The sequence below is a fragment of the Callithrix jacchus genome, chromosome 9, assembly GCF_049354715.1.
Source record: "Callithrix jacchus isolate 240 chromosome 9, calJac240_pri, whole genome shotgun sequence".
Taxonomy (NCBI): domain Eukaryota; kingdom Metazoa; phylum Chordata; class Mammalia; order Primates; family Cebidae; genus Callithrix; species Callithrix jacchus.
The window spans coordinates 13,914,033-13,927,597 of NC_133510.1; the positions used below are offsets into that span (position 1 = coordinate 13,914,033).

Here is a 13,565-nt window from a genome sequence, read left to right on the forward strand (position 1 = left end):
GCATAGTGGCTCATGCCTGTAATCCCAACACTTTGGGAGGACAAGGCAGGAGGGTCATTTGAGTCCAGGAGTTCAAGACTATCCTGGGCAATATGTGAGACCTTGTCTCTACAGAAGAAAAAAATTAGTCAGGTGTGCTGGTGCATTCCTGTAGTCCCAGCTAAAAGCAGGCTAAGGTGGGAGGACCCCATGAGCCCAGGAGGTCAAGGCTGCAGTGAGCCATGATTGCGCCACTGAACTCCAGCCTGAGTGATATAGAATGGGACTCTGTCTCAGAAAAAAATAAAAATGAAATATGTTTTTGCTTAGCCATATGATTGAAGACTATGCTACAATTTAAAATATTATAATTTAAAACTTAGTAAAATGAAATTATATTGTTAGATAAAAATTATAAGACAATAACATACAGTAAAAAAGAAGAAACATATACCCATACATAAAAGCATAGAAAAAAATATGGAAATGAAATATATTAAATGTTAACGAGGTTTTCGCTCTGTGGTAGGAATTCTGAGTACTTTGTTTTCTTGAGACAGAGTCTTGCTCTGTTGCCCAGGCTGGAGTGCAGTGGCTCGATCTCGGCTCACTGCAACCTCCACCTCCCAGGTTCAAGCGATTCTGCTCAGCCTCCCGAGTAGATGGGATTACAGGTGCCTGCCCCCACACCCAGCTAATTTTTGTATTTTTAGTAGAGACAGGGTTTTACCACCATGTTGGCCAGGATGTTCTTCATCTCTTGACCTTGTGATCTGCTTACCTCGGCCTCCCAAAGTGCTGAGATTTCAGGCATGAGCTACCACACCCGGCCTTATTCTTATTTTTCAAATTTTCTAAAAAGAACATCTATTACTGCTGGAATGAAAAAGTAATAAAAGTTACTTCTGAAAAGAGTACAATACATAAAAAGCGAAATATCATGGTTTTCTGGCCTTTGAAGAGATAATGTAATTTTTCAAAGTATGTCTTTGGTGGGGCACAGTGGCTCATGCCTGTAATCCCAGCACTTTGGGAGACCGAGGCAGGAGGATCACCTGAGGTTGGGAGTTCAAGATGAGCCTGACCAACATAGAGAAACCTGTCTCTACCAAAAATACAAAAATTAGCTGGGCATGGTGGTGTATACCTGTAATCCCAGCTACTTGGGAGGCTGAGGCAGGAGAAACACTTTAACCCGGGAGATGGAGGTTGCAGTGAGCCGAGATCACACCGTTGAGATCTCTAGCCTAGCCTACAAGAGCAAAACTCTGTTTTGAAAAAAAAAAATAAAATAAAATAAAACATATTTTTTAAAGTATGTCTTTTACTGTTATGATGAACACATTTCATTAAAAAACCTAGTTTGGGCCTGGCGCGGTGGCTCAGGCTTGTAATCCTAGCACTTTGGGAGGCCAATGCAGGCAGATCATGAGATCAGGAGTTCAAGACCAGCCTGGCTAACATGGTGAAACTTCATCTCTATTAAAAATACAAAAATAAGCCAGGAGTGTTGGCACACATCTGTAATCCCAGCTACTCAGGAAGTTAAGGCAGGAGAATCACTTGAACCTGGGAGGCAGAGGTTGCAGTGAGGCCAAGATGGTGCCACTGCACTCCAGCCTGGGCGACAGAGTGAGACTGCATCTCAAAAATAAATAAATAAATAAATAATCTAGTGTGTTGTGTGTGTAAGTGTACATAAATGTATGTGAGAGTGGACTTGGATATACGAAATCAAATTTAACATTTTAAGTCAATCACATAGTTAATCGACATTTGCTGTGCCCAAGGCTTTCTCAGAAAGGACACAAGTAAATGTGAGATATTGACCTTATTCTCAGCCGGCTTACAACTGATTGTGGAAGTATGTAGAAATGTTAACAATGATCCTCCTGGTTAGCTGATAAGTTTTTCAACAAGCTGCTACACAGATTTTCATTCATGGAATTCCATGATCAGAAGATGCTTCTTGAGAGGATTTGTATACTTGAAAGCCTCTTAGGAAATCTGTTTTGGAATGTCATTTATCTTTAGGTGGTATCCATGTATCACAGGTATCTACAGAGATGAGACTTCTTTTCCATTTCAAAAATTGAATCAGAATTGATTTGGAAATAAGAGTTAAGTCTTTACAGGGCTTCACATTTCTCTTTGGGGCAGTGTTCAGCCTTCTAGATTTCCTTCTAATGACGACCTGTGGACAAAGACAGATTGGCAGACTTTATTTTTCTAATCAAGGCCTAGCCCTGGTGTCCTGATTCTTTTTGGAAGCCAAGCCAACTTCAACCTGTCTTGGCTTGTTATAGACAGAGACAAGTGATAAGATCCCCCAGTCCTATTCTGTCATAAGGTAATACCTCTGTCAAAGCTCTGTGGTGAGAGCTGTAGAGATGCATAGATAGAGAGCTGAAATCAGTCTGGCAGCTGACAGGATCTAATGTGAGAAGCTACTCCCTACCTGTACTAAGCTATGAGGCCACACTACCTTGTTTTTCTCTAGGGACCCCCCACATTCATATCTAGTTTCCTCGTACACATGCATATCCATAGCCTGGCCCCTTTATCATCATGACTATAATTATTGTTTAGTACCCTATTGAAGAGTGAAAATTGCATAGCATACAAGATGTGAAATTCAACATGCTGCTTCTTCAGTGGGAACCTCATCTAGACATGCATGCAAAAGACATTTGAGAGTATTTGAGGAAGAGTGGGGGAGGGAAAACACTAATTCAAACTGAATTCGTAATTTTTTTTTTTTTTTGAGACAGTCTCGTTCTGTTGCCAGGCTGTAGTGCAGTGGTATGATCTCAGCTCACTGCAACCTCTGCCTCCCGGGTTCAAGTGATTTTCCTGCCTTAGCCTCCTGAGTAGCTGGGATTACAGAGGCATACCACCACGCCTGGCTAATTTTCGTATTTTTAGTAGAGATGTGGTTTCACCATGTTTGCCAGGATGGTCTTGATCTCTTGACCTCATGATCCACCCACCTTGGCCTCCCAAAGTGCTGGGATTCCAGGTGTGAGCCACTGCACCCAGCCCATTTTTAAATTTTTACCCATAAAGTTTATGTAGACTTTTCAGGCATGTTTCATATCTCTTGGGTATTGACACAAATAGTTTGTAAGCAGAATAGGATGCTTCGTAGAGTATATTATGTTTCAACAATTTTGGCAGAACTGAATGTCATTAAACAAATCTGATTTCTTGAATAATAATTGATATGCAATTAAAAATTGCCCATTTAAAGTATAGGCAGGGCCAGGTGCAGTGGCTCACACCTGTAATCCCAGCACTTTGGAAAGCCATGGTGGGATGATCACTTGAGGCCAGGAGTTCAAGACTAGCCTAGATAACATAGCAAGATCCTGTCTCTACTAAAAAAAAAAAAAAAAAAATAGCCGGGCATGGTGTGTGTACCTGTAGTCCCAGCTACTCAGGAGGCTGAGGCCTGAGGATCCCTTGAGCCCAGGAGTTTGAGGCTGTGGTGAGCTATGATTGTGCCATAGCACTCTAGACTGGGCAACAGAGCAAGACCCTGTCTTTGGAAGTATAATCACTCACTTAATGAGTTTTGAATGAATACAGTCATGTAACCATCACCAAAATTAAGAAAGAAAACATTCTCATCACTCAAAAAGTTTTCTGTGCTCCTTTGCAGTTCACTTCCTCCCCTCTAACCCCAGAACTGATCTTTCTGCCACCACAGTTTTGCATTTTCTAGATGGCCTGTACGTGAAATCAGTAGACTTCTGAGTCTGGCTTCTTTCATTTAGCATAATGCTTTTGAGAGTTATCCATATGATTTTACATCCATTTGTTTCTTTTTATTGCTGAGTAGCATTCCATCTAAGGACACATCACAATTTATGTGCCTATTCACCAGCTGATAAATATTTTGTTTGTTTCTAGTTTTTGGCTATCATGAGTAAAATTGTTATAAAATTTTCTATGCAAGTCTTTGTGTGGACATAAGTTTCCATTTCTCTTGGGTAAATATCTAGCAGTGGAATTGGTGGATCATATGCTAAGGTATATTCAACTTTAATTACTATAGAGTCAAACTATTTCTCGAACTGGCTGAACCACTGTACTCCCAGTAGCAATGTATGAGAAGCTAGTTGCTCTACATCCTCTCCAGCCATTTTTAGTTTTAGTCATTTTAGTGGGTACGTGGTGATATTTCATGGTAGTTTTAATTTTCACTCCCTTAATGACTAATGATGTACATCTTTTCTTTTCTTTTTTTTTTTTTTTGGGGGGGGAGGAAGGCAGGAAGGAAGGGAAGAAGGACGGTAGGGAGGAAGGAAGGGATGAAGGAAGGAAGGAAGGGAGGAAGCGGGGAGGGAGGGAGGGAGGGAAGGGAAGAAAGGAAATCAAGCAATGAAAGAGACATTGCCGACCTGGATCTAGAGGTTTACAAGTTGATTTCTTTTTTTTTGAGAGAAGGAAAGAAAAAAAAAAATAAGTAAAGGAGAGGAAGAAAGAGGAAGAGAAAGAGGGAGAGTAAATGGAAATATTGCTTTATTTTGAAAAAAATTGGGTATTAATAATGGCCAATCAATGTTTCATTTAAACTAATGGGTAGGTGTGATGTGGTATTGACAAAAATGTATATTTTGTGTATTTGAAGTGGGGAGCTCTATGAATATTTATTAAGTTTACTTGTTCTGGATCTGAGTTCGAGTCCTTGATATCCTTATTAATTTTCTGTCTCATTGAATCTAAGTCTCCTATCTGGGTGTTAGGATCGTTAGCTCTTGTTGTTGCATTGATCCTTTTACCACTATATCTTTGTTGCTTTAAAATCTATTTTATCCGATACAAGAATTGCAACTCCTGCTTTTTATTTATTTATTATTTATTTTTGCTCTCCATTTGGTTGGTAAATCTTTCTCCATCCCTTTGTTTTGAGTCTTTGTGTATCCTTGCATGTGAAACAGGTCCGGATGTAACATGCCGTTGGGTTTTGGCTGTGTCTTTTGATTGGAAATTTAGTCAATTTAAATTTAGGGTTACTGCCATTTGATGTTGACTGGCTGTTTTATTCATGTGTTGGTGTAAATTCTTCTTTATGTTGGTGCTCTTTACTTTTTGGTGTATTTTTAGAAAGGCTAATACTGGTTGTTTCTTTCTGTGTGTAATGCTTCTTTCAGAAGCTCTTGTAAAGCAGGCCTGGTGGTAATAAAATCTCTGAGTTCTTGCTTGTTCATAAAAGATTTTATTTTTCCTTCAGTTGTGAAGCTTAGTTTGGCTGGATATGAAATTCTGGGCTTAAGGTTCTGTTTTTTGAGGATGTTGAATATTGGCCCCCACTCTCTTCTGGCCTGTAGAGTTTCTGCCGAGAGATCTGCTGTAAGTCTGATAGGCTTGCCTTTGTGGGTTATCCAACCTTTCTCTCTGGCTGCCCTTAGTATCCTCTCCTTCGTTTCAACCCTGGTGAATCTAACGATTATGTGCCTTGGGGTTGGTCTTCTTGAGGAATATCTTTGTGGTGTTCTCTGTATTACCTGGGGTTGAATGTTGACCTGCTTTGCTAGTTTAGGAAAATTTTCCTGAATAATATCCTGAAGGGTATTTTCCAGCTTGGATTCATTCTCTCCGTTGCATTCAGGTACACCTATCAAGCGTAAATTTGGTCTTTTCACATAGTCCCACATTTCTTGGAGACTTTGCTCATTCCTTTTTATCCTTTTTTCTCTAATCTTTTCTTCACGTTTTATTTCATTAAGTTGGACTTTGACCTCTGATATCCCTTCTTCTGCTTGAACAATTCGAGTGTTTAAACCTGTGCATACTTCTCGGAGTTCCTGTATTGTATTCTTCAGTTCCATTAATTCACTCATACTCCTCTCTAAGTTGTCTATTCTCAATAGGATTTCATCAACCCTTTTTTCAAAGTTCCTAGTTTCTTTACGTTGGGCTACAACATGTTCTTTTAACTCACCGAAGTTTGTTATTATCCATTCCTTGAAGAGTGATTCTGTCATCAGGAGGCGCTCGTTCTCCATCAAGCCTTGTTCCATTGTTGATGTGGAACTGTGATCATCTTTAGAGGGAGAGGTGTTCTGACTTTGAGTATTCTCAGCTTTTTTACGCTGGTTTCTTCCCGTCATTGTAACTTTATCCTCCTGTCGTCTTTGAAATTACCAACTTTCAGATTAGGTCTCTTGAGTGGACGTCCAGGTTGTTAGTTCCCAGGGCCAGAGCAGCGGCGTTAAAACTGATGGTGCTTTTCTGCCCAGGATTCTCCTGTCGGGCTTCCTTCTTCTTTCCGTAGTAGGCGACTCTGCCTTCCCAGGGCTCCAAACCTCGGTCAGAAGGGGAACCGTCCCGTTTACTCTGCGCGGAGTGCTGCCACGCTGAGGTGCCGGCGGAACCGCTGCGCCGACCACGAGAGTCGCGCTGGCGACCCGTGTGTTTCCACCACTGGGGGATCTTCTGCTCCGTGAGCGACCAGACTTTGTCTGAAAGTGTGGCGTCCTCTAGTTCTCCACGCCTTCCCTGAGAGCTGCAATCCCGGGATGTTAGCGATCGGCCATCTTGGATCGTTCTCTGATGTACATCTTTTCATGTGCCTATTGGCCATTCATTTATATTGTTTGGCGAAGTATGTGTTCAAATCTTTTGCATGCTTTTTTTTTTTACTGTATTATCTTAAGGTTGAATTGCAAGAATTTCCTATATATTCTGTTTACAAATATTTTTTCAGATATTTGTTTTGCAATATTGACTCCCAGTCTGTGGCCCTTTCATTTTTGTAACATCACCTTTAAAGAACAAAAATTTCTGGCTGGCTGGGTGGTTCACACCTGTAATCCTAGAACTTTGGGAGGCTGAGGCGAAGGATCCCTTAAGCCAAGGAGTTTGAGACCAGCCTGGGTAGCACAGGAAGATCTTGTCTCTATTCTATAAAAAACAAACAAAACAAACAAAAAGGACAAAAATTTCTAATTTTGACGAAGTCCAGTTTAACAATTTTTTCTTTTATGGTTTGTGCTTTTTGTGTCCTAAAACTTCTTATTTTTATTTTCTGTAGAGACAGGGTCTTGCTACATTGCCCAAGCTGGTCTTGAACTCGTGGTCTGAAGTAATCTTCCCATGTTCCTAAAGTGTTGGGATCACAGATGTGAGCCACTGCAGCTGGCCCTCAAAATTCTTTGCTTAGACCAGGTGTGGCGGCTCACACCTGGAATCCCGGCACTTTCGGAGGCCAAGGCAGGCGGATCACAAGATCAAGAGATCAAGAACATTCTGGCCAAGATGGTGAAACCCCATCTCTACTCAAAATACAAAAATTAGCTTGGCGTGGTGGCATGCACCTGTAGTCCCAGCTACTTGGGAGGCTGAGGCAGGAGAATCACTTGAACCTGGGAGGCAGAGGTTGCAGTGAACCGAGATCACACCACTGCACCTCTAGCCTGGAGATGGAGGGAGACTCCATTTCAAAAATAATAAATAAATAATTTATTTGCTTAACCTAGAGTCACAAATATTTTCTCCATGTTTTCTTCTAGAAGTGTTATAGTTTTCACCCTTATTTAGAATTGAAATATCTTCTCGAGGAATTGACAACTTCATAATTATGAGAGAGCCCTTTCTATCCCTGTTAATAGTCCTTGTTTCGTATTAATATAGCCACTCTTGTTTTCTTTTGGTGGGTGTTTTCTTGATATATATTTTTTTCATCCTTTTACTTTTAATCTGTGTCTTAATCTTTAAAGGTTTTTTTTTGATAGTCAGCATGTAGTATGGTGTTTTTTTTTTATACAATCTCTTAATGTCTTCCTTTGAGTTGGAGAGTTTAAAAGAGTTTAAACCATTTACATTTAATTTTAACATAATTGTCAGTGTAGTTGAACTGAAATCCCCTTGTTGATCTGTTTTCTAGTAATTTCATTTGTTCTCTTTTTGTTCTTTTTCTGTCTTCTTCTGAATTATTTATTTTTTAATGATTCAATTGTATCCCTACTACTGGTTTATTACCCATACCTCTGTATTTGATAATTTTAGTAATTGCTTCAGTGTTTCCAATATGCAACTTGAACTTACTATAGTTTACCTTTAAATAATATTATGCCGGCCGGGCGCGGTGGTTCACGCCTATAATCCCAGCACTTTGGGAGGCCGAGGCGTGTAGATCACAAGTTCAAGAGATTGAGACCATCTTGGTCAACAAGTTGAAACCCCGTCTCTACTAAAAATACAAAAATTAGCTGGGCATGGTGGCGCGCGCCTGTAGTCTCGGCTACTTGGGAGGCTGAGGCAGGAGAATTGCTTGAACCCAGGAGGCGGAGGTTGTGATGAGCCGAGATCGCACCATTGCAGTCCAGCCTGGGTAACAAGAGCGAAACTCCGTCTCAAAAAATATATATACATATTTTCCCCATGTTCTTTCCAGATAATGTGAAAAGCTTACACTTATTAATGTCATATGGTGAAATACTATGCAGCTATTAAAGAACAATATTTCCAGAGAGTATATAATGACGTTGGAAAAGCTTATGAAATAATTATAAACGTTTTTATCTGTCTGGAAAGAAATATGCCTACATATTAAAGGTTGCTACCTATGGCTAGGTAGGTTTTCTAGTAATTTTCACTTTCTTCTATATTTTATTCTGTAACATTCAAATTATCTGCAATGAGTGAGAATGTATTAAGACATTCACAAAACAAAGATATGAGTATTTGGCCGGGCACAGTGGCTCATGCCTGGCCAACATGGTGAAACCCAATCTCTACTAAAAATATAAAAACTGAGGCAGGCATGAAAGTGTGTGCCAGTAGTCCCAGCTTCTTGGGAAGCAGAGGCACGAGAATCACTTGAACCTGGGAGGCAGAAGTTGCAGTGAACCAAGATTTCACCACTACACTCCAGCCTGGGCGACAGAGCTAGACTCTGTCTCAGAAAAAAAAAAAAAGATATGACTATTCCGCAGAAATAATCCCCATTTCGTTTTGGTGTGTACTACCTAGACTTTTTCTGCATGCCTTTAAATACACATAGAAACATAACGTCCCCTGCCCCCTGCCACCAAGAAGGCATCTCACTCTGTCGCCAGGGTAGAGTGTGGTGGCACAATCTCAGCTCACTACAACCTCTGCCTCCTGGGTTCAAGCGATTCTCCTGCCTCAGCTTCCCAAGTAGCTAGGACCGCCACGCCCAGCTAATTTTTTGTATTTTGAGTAGAGACGGGGTTTCACCATGTTGGCCAGGATGGTCTCAATCTCTTGACTTCATGATCTGCCTGCCTCAGCCTCCCAAAGTGCTGGGATTTACAGGTGTGAGCCACCGCTCCCAGCTGAAATATAAGTTAAAAAAAAAAAAAAAAACAATATATGATCCAGTACATATTATCCTGAAACTTAAGTTTTTCACTTAATAGTTATGGTACCACATATATAATTACCTCCCTTTTTCCTACTGTTGCGTGGTGCTGCCAAAATTGGATATACCACAGTTTACTTAACTATTTTCTTATTGACGGACATGCAGATCATTTGGATTTTTTGTTACAGATAAAGCCATAGTGAATGGCTTTAGCCATAGCTTTTTTGTTTGGCTTTTTAGTTTTAGAGACAGGGTCTTGCTCTGTCACTCTGATTAGAATGCAGTGGTGTGATCATAGCTCACTGCAGCCTTGATCTCCTGGGTTTAAGTAATCCTGCCACGTCAACCTTCCAGGTAGCAAGGACTGCAAGCACGTACCACCACACCTGGCAATAGCGAATATTTTCATAGCTATTTCTTAGGAAACATGTGCAAGTATTTCTCCAAGGTAGGTATCAAAAAGAAAGAAAAAGGTGATGCACATTGTACATTTTAATAATTGCTAACAAACTGCCCTCAAAAAAGGTTGTATTAATTTACCGTATCATTAATAGCACGTTTCCCCACATCCTTGCTAACACTTGATATTATGAACCCTTAAAATTTTTTGCAAATTGCCATGATGGTGACACTAAAAGGCTCAATTTAGATCAGGCATGGTGGCTTACCCCTGTAATTCTAGCACTTTGGGAGGCTGAAATGAGAGAATTCTTTGAGTCCAGGGAGTTCAGACCAGCCTAGGTAACATAGTGAAACTTCAACTCTACAAAAAATTTAAAAATTAGCTAGACATGGTGGTGCACATCTGTGGTCTTGCTACCTGGCAGGGTTGAGCCCAGAAATATGAGGCTTCAGTGAGCTGTGATTGCACCACTGCACCCAGTCTGCAGAATAGTGAGATCCTGTCTCAAAAAAAGAGAATCTTTCAATTTTATGAGAGAAATATATATTTTAATCTGCATTTTGCTAGTTACTGAGTTTCAGCGTTTTTTTAATGTTTATTTTTGTTATTTGCTTTTATGCTTTATTTTTTCTTTTTTGAGTCAGAGTCTTGCTCTGTCAACCAGGCTAGAGTGCAGTGGTGCAATCTTGGCTCCTGGGTTCAAGCCATACTCATGCCTCAGCCTCCCAGGTAGCTAGGACTACAGGTGTGCGCCACCATGCCTGCCTAATTTTTGTATTTTTTGTAGAGACGGCATTTCACCATGTTGGCCAGGTTGGTCTTGAGCTCCTGACTGCAAGTGATCCTCCCACTTAGGCCTCCCAAAGTGCTGGAATTACAGGTGTGAGCCACCATGGTATTTAATGCTTTCTAAATTATCTTTTCATATTCTCCTTTTTCTATACAGTGGTTTGCCTTTTTCTCAGTGATTGAAGATTTTTTTTTTCCATATCTTTTGGATATTAGTCAATTGTTATACAGTTTCCAGAGTTTTTCTGGCAGCTTGTCACTTGTATTATGTTGAATAGATTATCAATTTTGATATTGTCAAATACTTTTTCTTTGTGGCTCTTAGATTGTTCTTTGAAGCCCTTTAGTACCCTGTGTTCTCCTATATTTAAAAAATTCTTTAGAGACATATTTTAAAAGTTTAGTTATTTGATCTGTTATCCAAGCACTTTCCAGGCCAAGGCAGGTGGATCACCTGAGGTCGGGAGTTCAAGAACAGCCTGACCAACATGGTAAAACCCCATCTTAAAAAAAAAGAAAAGAAAAGAAGGAAACATGAATCAATCAACGTGAGAACATGAACAAGAACTAGAGAAAATAGAGAACAGATAGAATAACATACTTGTATTCTTCTTGTGGAGCCACATGTCAGGAAGTCAAACCTCTGAGCTTAGTGCATTTATTGTATCCTGGGTTCTTTGTTATCTCTGTTTGCAGTCACCTGATGTTTCATATGCAATATAGAGAAGTTGATTCTTTACTCAAAAATAGAAATGACAGAGAAAGGAAAAGTACTATTAGGAATTATAATAATGAGTAGCAGAAAATATCACTTACTTGGAGGTAGGTTGGTAAGCATTAAAAAGAATTGAGTGAGCTGGGATCAAGCCACTGTACTCTAGTCTGGGCGACAGAGCGAGACTGTCTCAAAAAAAAAAAAAAAAAGAACTGAACAAAAAAAGTGTTTGTTAGTAAAACACGCACATGAAACAACATAACCTTTACATCTAATCATTGTACATAATAAGATTATGTTCAACTTAAAGTCGTATCTGTTTTCATTGTAAAGCTAACATTACACAGTGCGAAAAAGCTGTCTCCTAGGCAAGTGTGGTTTTAAGTCAACAGTTAATTAAATTATTTGCAATGAATTTAGTGGTTCCTGGTTGAAAAGACATGTTGATAGGGGCATGGTGATTATCAAGGGACTTGTGTCCAATGCAGTATTGGCTCAGTAAACATGAACAGGCAACAACAAAACCCTTTAATAATCACTCATACAAAAATATACGAATTTTTTTATGATGCTAAAAGGAAACATTGTGATTTACTTATCTCCTTTTAACTTGCCAGTTTGTAATTAGCTGTCTTATGTTTAAAAGCAGACTATTTTTCCTAGTGAAGCAACAATTGGGCAAGTTTTAAGAAATGTCCTCAAGAAGTGCAATAAAAATGTGTTTTACATTAAGTTTACCATTAGAAACACATTCAATTCCATTTACCATGATAGGATTATTTACCATTACCAATAGCAAACAAATGAAAAATACTTTTTTTTATTTTTAGATGGAGTTTCACTTTTGTTGCCCAGGCTGGAGTGCAATGGCACGATCTTGGCTCACCGCAACCTCCGCCTCCTGGGTTCAAGCAGTTCTCCTGCCTCAGCCTCCCAAGTAGCTGGGATTACAGGCAAGTGCCACCTCGCCCGGCTAATTTTGTATTTAGCCCTGGAGAAGCCAGGGGTTTCTCCATGTTGGTCAGGCTGGTCTTGAACTTCCAACCTCTAGTGATCCGCCCGCCTCAGCCACCCAAAGTGCTGGCATGAGGCACCATGCCCGGCCGAAAGACACATTTTCTAAAGCAATAGAACACTTATATTTTAGTACTCTAGTTGCCCCTACTGAACTGGCATTTTAAAATGTTCATAACTTATCAGCTTCATGAAACGTAACAACCATAGGCTGAAAACATTTTTGTAAACTTGAAAGCGTAGCTTGTGATTAAAAAAAAAAAAAGAAAAAAGAAAAATAGCGTTAACTATTTTACATATCAGATGAATTAACATGAACTGTAAGGCAAGACTTCTGTAGGTGGAGCTCATCCGCTAAATGTGCTAAGGGACCTCCTGGCAACTTCCTTGTTAGCTACTCGCTCGCAGCGTGGTCCTCGGCTGGGAGGCGCGCTTCTCAGCTCGTACCGCGCTGAGAAGAGGCGGCCGTGTCCGGACGCTCTCGTGCGGTTGCGCACGTTTTCAGCGCTTCCCGCTCTTCACCGGTTGGACTGAGGCTTTTAAACTGCCATCTGCTCCAGAGTCCGGCTTCCTACTCCGGCTGGTGCCCCCTGGTGCTCATCCCCTCCACTTCTTGAGTAGTTGAGAGGAGCACAGGGGCCCATAGGAGACAAGGATGCTTTCAAGAAAAACATTCTATGGCGGCAAGCAGCTGGATCCACATTTCCCGGGCCCAGAGCCTTGGTAGCTCTAGAGAAAGAGGAGGTGTTGTTTCACGAAGGCACCAAGCAGAAGAAAGGTGGAAAATAAGTTTCAACGAATTACAAAGGCAGAAGTCAGCCCAGCCCCATCAAGTGTGTGGTCAAAGACCCACAGATCCGTAGACTTTTATCTTTTCTTGAATCCACCCCTTCTCTTTATTAATTTTTCAGGCAAAGCAAAGATAGAGTTCACCAGGGTCCCTGATTTCAATAAGGCAGTCCATCTTTGCGAGCCAGAATATCCGTCTGGGGCAAGAGCTGAGAATGTGGCCTTAATTGCTGAGGGGAGGAGGATGGACGATAATCTTCCCCGTCTCCTCCTCCAATCCATTTAATCAATATTAATCTCACGCACAATCTTCACAAAGTTTTTTTTCCCCTCCTCCGACTCTGAGCTCAGGCTCTGGTTATTTTGCTTTGCCCTTCCCCTCCACCCCCACAGCCCTACAGTCACTCAACACTACTGCGACTCTCTCCATTAAAGATGAACAACAGATCATTTTTCATTGCATGGCAACCCTAAGACCTCTCTCGCTTAGCAGAGCATGATGGGAGTCTTTCCTCTCTTTCTCCCCCGCTTTCCCTTCTTTT

At 40.7% G+C, this 13,565-nt stretch overlaps 1 long non-coding RNA gene across 2 annotated transcripts; it reads right to left on the reverse strand.

The window, feature by feature from the left end:
* Positions 1-1,810: 1,810 nt before the first annotated feature.
* LOC144577846 (uncharacterized) lies at positions 1,811-12,707 on the reverse strand. 2 transcript variants are annotated; one of them, XR_013522512.1, is made up of 4 exons: positions 12,682-12,707; positions 11,322-11,405; positions 11,107-11,205; positions 1,811-2,173 (listed from the first exon to the last, which is right to left on the reverse strand). It is a non-coding gene; the product is annotated as an uncharacterized LOC144577846 (long non-coding RNA). The 2 variants fall into 2 exon arrangements; XR_013522513.1 differs by having other exon boundaries at positions 12,531-12,707.
* Positions 12,708-13,565: the final 858 nt, after the last annotated feature.